A 9,123-nucleotide genomic window follows, 5' to 3' on the forward strand; every position below is an offset into this window, starting at 1 on the left:
GAAAGAGGGTCATTTGTCCATACTATAGGGAACATTTTAAATGAGGGTAATTTGAGACAAACTGAAGCCTTTCAAATTCACACAATTCTTATTACAATAATACCTCCTTCTATGACCTAATCTTTCTACTTCTTCCATCTATTTAGGTAATTTAAAAGTAATCTTTCCTATAATTAGCAACATTTTTGAATATGGACTATACACAGGATACTATAATTTCTTCAATGTATTGTTCTGATTTTTATAATTGTACTATTGTTATATGTGATACTGTATTTGTTTTTTTAGAAATACACACTGATATTTAGGGTGAAGAGTTATAATTTTTGCAACTCACTCTCAAATAGTTTAGTAGGAAAACCAAAAAGAGAGAAATAAATTTAAAAGTATTTTTTTTTTAAATATATTTTATTGAGTTTTTACAGAGAGGAAAGGAGAGAGATAGAGAGCTAGAAACATCGATGAGAGAGAAACACCGACCAGCTGCCTCCTGCACACTCCCCACCGGGGATGTGCCCGCAACCAAGGTACATGCCCTTGACCGGAATCGAACCCGGGACCTTTCAGTCCGCAGGCCGACGCTCTATCCACTGAGCCAAACCGGTTTCGGCTAAAAGTATTTTTTTAATCTGGAAAAAAAAGTCAGTCTTTTTTCTTCAATTGAAGCAGTAGGCTGTAGCAATAGCTCACATTTTCATGTCCAGGGCCATACAGCTGAAAACTGACAGGACTGGGACAAAACTCTGTGACTTCTGCTTATAATTCTATTGTTTAAAAGTAAGTGTAATGGCATCTAATCAAGAATTTTTTTTTCTTGAAACCTGTGGAAAATGAATCCTAAATCTGAGGTGAAAATGCTGTTGATATATTTTTCTTTAAACTCCAATTTTGTTGAAAAAATACTTTAGATGGTGGCTTTTCTAAATTTTCAAGCAAATGAAGCAAATGCAGTTTTCTCCTTAAGCTAATTCACAATGCATCTTAAATACTCTTAATATAAATGTGTTCCAGATGTTGGCAGACACAAACTGTCAAAATATGGTATGTCTGTTTTAGTGAACTCAATGAATCACAACTTATTTGTTTATTCTTTCTTTTTTTAAAGGTATATTATTCCGTTCACCCTCATGTAGAATGCTCTGACTGTTGTTTGAACCATGTCCAATAAAGGGGCATTGAGAATCTCAGATGTGGATAGATTTCACAGAGATAGAGAGAGTAAATATTTAACTTGGAAATGTTTTCCAAATATAATATTATTTGAAAACCTTATTTGACACATTAAAAATGTACATCACCTTAGTACTTTGCAAAGAACCTTGGGAATCAGGGAAAGCTACAGATTTATAAGATGCTTTTGGCAGCAAACAGCATGAAGTATGTTGACCAATATTCAAACACACTGTTTTGTCTATAATTTGGTAATAATGTGGTGTTCATTAAATTGTTCTCAGAGCCCTGACCGGTTTGGCTCAGTGGATAGGGTGTCAGCCTGCGGACTGAAGGGTCCCAGGTTCAATTCTGGACAAGGCCATGTTACCTTGGTTGTGGGCACATCCCCACTAGGGAGTGTGCAGGAGGAAGTTGATCAATTTTTCTCTCTCATCGATGTTTCTAACTCTCTATCCCTCCCTCTTCCTCTCTGTAAAAAATCAATAAAATATATTTTTAAAAAAATTGTTTTCAGAGTTTGCTTTTAAAAGGAACTCACTCTTTTCTCCCTTTTATCACATTAATGTATGGTTCTCAGATGCACAAATTGAACCATTTTTTATCATGCTGGTGAAGAAAGGAAATTGAGAGAAAAAAGAAGAGGAGAAAAAGAAACAACTTGGCAGAGTTCTTCCATTATGCTTGGGCCAAGAACTGGATGTTCCAGAAGCTTCAAGACAGCTGATAAAAATATTGAACACTATAAAGTTTGCTACACTTATAATGTGTTAATTTAAATTCCTTTGATAGTGAGCAGAAAACATGGTAGATGACCTCCTAAATGAAACTGAAGAATGGGCTTCTGCAAATCAATGATCATTTCAATGTTGTTGAGCAGGAACACATCATCTTGCAGGTCTGTGGAGAAAGGAAACAGGATAGACTGATATCAGAAATGGAAGCTGGAGGGACTAACTACACACAGCTCCTAAGGTGATAGACCACTGCTACCCCACATGAAAGCCAAATGAGAGACAAACGGGAGCTGAAAGAATTAGTAAATCACAGAGCTGAATTATGAAGCACTGCTATAGGATGCTTCCAGATATTTGACAAATGTTGGGTAGTGGATTAAAGCAAGACACAGTGAAGTAGAAGGATAGTCAGAAAGCTTTTCTAGCATGAAGGCTAATTTCTGCTTGTTTAATTTCATTGATACATTACTAGTGGGAAAAGAAAATGATCTTTTTTTTTTTTCAGTTGGCTGTTCATAGCTTCTTTTTTTTTTAATTTTTATTTTTTATTACAAAGGGTATTACATATGTGTCCATTTTTTTCCCCGCCCTAGACAGTCCCCTAGCCTCCCCTATTCCCCAGTGTCTTATGTCCATTGGTTAGGCTTATATGCATACATACAAGTCCTTTGGTCGATCTCTTACCCCCCTACCTCTACTCCTCTCCTTCTGGATAATTGGTTATTTGAAAATTATTTTTGCTGGCTATTTCCTATCTGAATTAGTTTTCACCAGCCCTTGACCTCACCTCCAAAAAAATTCAAAAAGGAAGGAAAAAATTGTGTTGTGACCTCTGTTTCATTGAAATATGATTTCATGTGCCAAAAAGGAAAACCATGTAATAAATCTGAGATGCTTTTAATAGGACAATTGAACACCCTGTATATAATCTAGATAATGTTTAAGGAATTTAAGATTGTGCTTTAAATGAAAAAAAAATAGTGAGGAAACTCAAGGTTTGGGCTAATTTTCTTTCTTCTCTGGTGTTTGGACAGTAAAAAGTACAAATAAAATAATGGAAAACAGGTGAACGTGAAAAACAAAAGCACCAAACAGAAAAAGGAAAACCTTTATATTTTAGTCATTTTGTGATACTCAATTTTATCTATTGAAAGTCATAGGCAATTTTATTCCTGGACATTCTTCCTGTTTCTACACTACTGAGAGATACTTTTGTATGCATGGTATGCACATTATCTCGCAAGGATTTGAAAATGATTAAGAAATGAATGAGAATAAATTAAACCATATTCCTGGTTGTACATTATGTTGAACATTATAAAAAGTAACTGACAAAATTAGTTCACTCACATTTTTTCCTAAAAATAGAAAAGACACGATAATTTTGTTAAGGAAACAAAAGGGAAGGGTCATTGACAGAGGGTGAATAAGTACCTGAGAGGCAAAGACAGCAAGCAGAGGAACTTAACAGAGTTATTCTCAGGATTCAATGAGACAATATATGTCAAAGTGTCTGTTTCATAGTATTACTCCAAATATAATAACAACTAACAGTTATATAGTAAGTATTATGTTGCAAACATTGTTATGTGCCCTTTATTACATTAATTTATATAATTGCAATGACCCTATAAAGTAGGCACTATTGCCCTAGCTGGTTTGGCTCAGTAGATAGAGCATTGGCCTGTGGACTGAAGGGTCCTGGATTCCATTCCCATCAAGGGCACATGCCTGTCTTGTGGGCTCAATCCCAAGTAGGGGGCATGCAGGAGGCAGCCAATCAATGATTCTCTCTCATCATTGATATTTCTTTCCCCTACCCCCCAAAGTTAGAACTGGGTCTTCTTTTTAAAAAAAAAAATTTATTGTTCAAAGTATTATATATGTCCCCCTTTTCTCCCATTGACCTCTCCCAACCCACCCCCACCTCCCAGCCAAGGCCTTCACCCATCTATTTTCTGTGTCCCTTTCATCATTGATGTTTCTATCTTTCTCTCCCTTTCTGAAATAAATAAAAAATATTTTTTAAAAAATAAAGTAGGCACTATTATTATCCTTATTTTATAGTTAAGGAAACTGAAGTACAGAGTGGTTACACAACTATAAAGTGGCAAAGCCAGGATTCAATCAAGCAAAGTGGCTCTTAGATTATTGTCTACCAGTAAGAATTTTCAAAAGAAGACAAGTCCAAGAAACACACACACACACACACACACACACACACACACAAATCCACAAAAAAATAAATAAATACCAAAAATTCGGAATGACGAAAACATGACTGGATTGTTTTGACTTCTGAAGGTGCGTATTTTTGAAAAGGCAGTGGATAAATTTGGGAGTATTTGTTTAAAACATGAGCAGCAACAATAATAACATTAATGATAGATGACACTTATTCAGCCTTTCCTACATACTTGGTCCCATATTACTATTCAGTCATTCTGAGCTATAAGAATTCAATAGGCATTAGTAAGTACTAAGATTTCCTATCATAATTATGAAGGTCACAATGCAGTAGGAGGAATATAACATGTGCACAAATAACTAGAATACAATGTACAAAGTGCAAGGTAACAAGAAACATTAAGATAAAGTGATCAAATCTAACAGGTTTTGCTCAGTGGTTTAACGAATGTCAGCCCGGGTTCAATTCCAGGCAATGGCACATACCTGGGTTGCAGACTTGATCCCCGGTCCCATTTGGGGGGCGTGCAGGAGGAAACCAATTGATGTGTCTCTCTCGCATTGATGTTTCTCTTTCTCTGTCTCAACCCGTTCCTTCGACTTTCTATAAAAATGAATGGAAAAAATACCCTTCAGTGAGGATTAACAACAACAACAACAACAACAACAACACACACACACACACACACACACACACACAAATAAGAAAAACACACACGAAGATAAAGTGATCAAGGAGTTCAAAAGCAAGAGAGGGCAGTTCTGGGGTAAGAAGATATATGTTACTGATAATCAAAGAAGGTTTAATAGAGCCATTTACAAAAAGAAAATTGAAGAGAGGGTAAGAATTACAAAATGCAGAGCAGAAAGAGAAATCAAATTCTACCAGAACATACAGAGATAGTGAAATGCACGGTAGGTTTTGTGAATGGCAGGTAATTCATTTTGGTTGTGAAGGAGGTTGTAAGAGATGAACTCAGAAAATTGAAATGAGATCAAATTTGAGGAATGGGAGATTTGAATATCAATGTAAGGACTTTCAACTTCATTCTGTGAGAAAGGAGGAGTATTGGAGACATAAAAATGATTTTGGCACAAATAAAGAGCTCAATATTAGGAAAAATAGCCTAAAAACAAATGAAGGCTGAATTAGAGAAGTAAATAAAGGCAATAATCTAGTTAGTCAGCTACATATTGCAATAGCCAGTTGATATTGACACACACAGACAAAGATGATTTTTTTTTCTTTTTAAAAAATCTTACAGATGTCTCCCCTTTTTCCTCCCATTGTCCCCACTTCACCCGGTTTCTCCCCTGCCCCATCCCAGGTCTTCACCAACCTATTGTCTGTGTCCATAGGTAAGATCTTTCGTTAATCTCTCTGCCCATCCATCCCCTGCTTCCCTCTGAGATTTGTCAGTCTGTTTCACATTTCCATGCTTTCAATTCTATTTTATTCACCAGTTTATTCTGGTCATTAAATTTCTTGTTCACTTATTTAGATTTTTAGTTTCAATTGCTGATAGATATATATGTAATGCCACTTCATTGTTTATATTTTTACCTTTTTTTCTTCTTCCTCTTATTAAAGAATACACTTCAAAATTTCATGTAATACTGGTTTGGTGGTGATGCAATCCTTTAGTTTTTTCTTATCTGTGAAGCTTTTTTTCTGACCTTCAATTCTAAATTATAGCTTTGCTGGGGAGAGTAAAGTTGGTTGTAGTTCCTTACTATTTATCACTTTGAATTTATCTTGCCACTCCCTCTGGACTGCAAAGTATCTGTTGAGAAATCGGCTGACAGTTGTATGGGCTAAATCTCTTCAATGCCCTGAAAACTGCTGTCTTTTTTTTTTTTTTTTCCCCCCCCCCCCCCCCCCCCAACCCTTGGCATTTTAATTATGATGTGTCTTGGGTGGGCCTCTTTGGCTTCCTCTTTTTTGGGACTCTCTGCACTTCCTGCACTTGTAAGTCTATTTCTTTCACCAGGTAGGGGAAGTTTTCTGTCATTATTTCTTCAAATAGGTTTTCTATATCTTGCTCTCTCTCTCTCCTCCTTCTGGAACCACCATAAAGTGAATGTTGGTATGCTTGAAGTTGCCCCAGAGGCTTCTTACACTGTCTTCATATTTTTGGTTTCTTTCTTCTTTTTGCTCTTCTGATTCAGTGTTTTTGCTTCCTCATATTTCAAATCGTTGAATTGATTCTTGGAATCCTCTACTCTACTATTGAATACCTGTAAATTATTCTTTATTTCAGTTAGTGTATGCTTAATTTCTGACTGGTCCATTTTTAATGTCTTTGACTAAGTCTCACTAAGTCCCTTGAAGCTCTCATGAAGATCTTTGAATAAGATTACAACCATGGTTTTGAACTCTGTATCTAGTAGTTTGCTTTATTCCATTTCTTTCATTTGTGACATTTTTTTTTTGTTGTTGTTGTTGTTGTTTTTTGTGTGTGTGTGTTTTGTCTCGACATTTTGGTTGCTTCCCTGTGTTTGTTTCTATGTATATATGCATAACCCTTGGACACAGACATTAGGCAATAGTGTTGTGAAGGCTTGGAGCGGGGGGTAAGAGTGGGGTCATTAGGGGAAAATGGAACATATATAATTCTTTCAACAATAAAGATTTTTAAGAATTAATAAAAATAACCAATGGTACAATTACTCAGTGGAACACTACTCTGCCATAGAAAAGGAAATCTTTCCCTTTGTGACAGCATGGGTCGACCTTGAGAATATTATGCTAAGCTAAATAAGTCAGTCAGAGAAAGACCAGTACAATATAATTTCACTCATATATGTAACCTAATGAATAATAGGAACTAACAAGCAAAATATAGACACTCATAGACAGAGAGCAGGCTAACAGCTATTGGGAAGGGGTTTGGTAGGGGCTGGGGAGGGATTGAGCAAAAGCAAAATAAATAAGAAGAGACTCGTGGACATGGACAACAGCATGGTGATATCCAGGGGGAGAAGTGAAGGGAATTTGAGGATGTTATGTGAAGGATAAGTGGTAATGGAAGGAGACTTGACTTGGGATGGTGAGGACACAATACAGTGTATAGATGATGTATTGTACAATTGTGCACCTGAAACGTGTATAATTTTGTTAACCAGTATTAATCCAATAAATTAAATAAAAAGGAAAGATGTGACTGAGGAAATACGGTCAAAGAGATATAATATTGACGACTTTGAAGATGGGAGAAAGGAGTTCTGAGCCAATGAGTGAAGTTTGCCCCTAAAATCTGGAAGAGAAAAGAAAATAGAATTTTCCCCAGGTTCTCCAGAAAGGAACATAGCCCTTGATTTTAGCCTGGTGAGACCCATGTCTTATTTTTGACTGACAGAAATTAGTAGTTGCAAAGACAGGATATTTGGGTAAAAATTTCCCTTAACATCTCTAACCTTCTGATCTTCCCATTGCTATTCAAGAAGATAGATGCAATGTTTATTTACCTCAAGATACTCTGACTGCACTAAAAGGAAGTAGAATAAATTTATATTACCAAAGAAAAAAGGCAAAATGGACATCTACCTTCTTCCTTCTCTTATTTAGCTTTAGTCCTGTAATTCCCTATCCATTACTGGCACAAGACAGGCATATAGATAAATGGAATAGAACAGAGAACCCAGAAATTGACCCAAGCCATTATTATGCTCCATTAATATTTGACGAAGGAGGCAAGAGCATACAATGGAGCAAAAACAGTCCCTTCAATAAATGGCTTTGGGAAAATTGGTCAGATCCATGCAAAAAAAAAAAAAGAGACTAGACCACCAATTTATACCATAGACAAGAATAAAATCAAAATGAAAAAAAGACTTACATGTAAGATGTGAAACCATAAAAATCCTTGAAGAAAGCATAAGTAGCTAAAACTAATCTCTCTTAGCAATTTGTCTACTGATACACCTCAGCAGTTCTCAACCTGTGGGTCGTGACCCCTTTGGGGATCGAACAACCCTTTCATAGGGGTCGCCTAAGACCATCGGAAAACACATATATAATTACATATTGTTTTTGTGATTAATCACTATGCTTTAATTATGTTCAATTTGTAACAATGAAAATACATCCTGCATATCTGATATTTGCATTACGATTCATAACAGTAGCAAAATTACAGTTATGAAGTAGCAATGAAAATAATTTTATAGTTGGGAGTCACCACAACATGAGGAACTGTATTAAAGGGTCATGGCATTAGGAAGGTTGAGAACCACTGTCCTAGGACAATGGAAACTAAAGAGAAAATAAACAAATAGGGCTACATCAAAATAAAAAGTTTCTGTACAGAAAAAAAATCATCAACAAAATGAGATGATAGCCCACTGCATGGGACAATATATTTTCCAATGATACATCTGATAAGGGGTTAATCTCCAAAATATATATGGGACTCATATAACTTAACAAAAGGAAGACAAACAATCCAATTAAAAAATTGTCAACGGACCTAAACAGACACTTCTCCAAAGTGGAAATACAGATAGCCAAGAGGCATATGAAAAAATGCTCAAAGTCACTCACTAATCATCTGAGAGATTCAAATCAAAGTGACAATGAGGTATCACCTCACACGTGTCAGAGTGGCTGTCATCAACAAATCAACAAATGACAAGTGTTGGTGAGGATGTGGAGAAAAGGGATCCATAGTACACTGCTGGTGGGAATGAAGACTGGTGCAGCCACTGTGGAAAACAGTATGGAGTTTCCTCAAAAAATTAAAAATGGGACTCCCATTCGACTCAATGATCCCACTTCTAGGAATATATCATAAGAAATCAGAAACACCAATCAGAAAGAATATATGCACCCCTATGTTCATAGCAGCACAATTTATAATAGCTATGATTTAGAAACAGCTTAAATGCCCTTCAGTAGATGCCTGGATAAAAAACCTGTGATACAGCCCTGACTGGTTTGGCTCAGTGGATAGAGCGTCGGCCTGAGGATTAAAGGGTCCCAGGCTCAATTCCAGTCAAGGGCATGTGTGGTGGGTGCTGGCATGTGCAC

This window comes from Myotis davidii, unplaced genomic scaffold, assembly GCF_000327345.1.
Source record: "Myotis davidii unplaced genomic scaffold, ASM32734v1 scaffold288, whole genome shotgun sequence".
Classification (NCBI taxonomy): Eukaryota; Metazoa; Chordata; class Mammalia; order Chiroptera; family Vespertilionidae; genus Myotis; species Myotis davidii.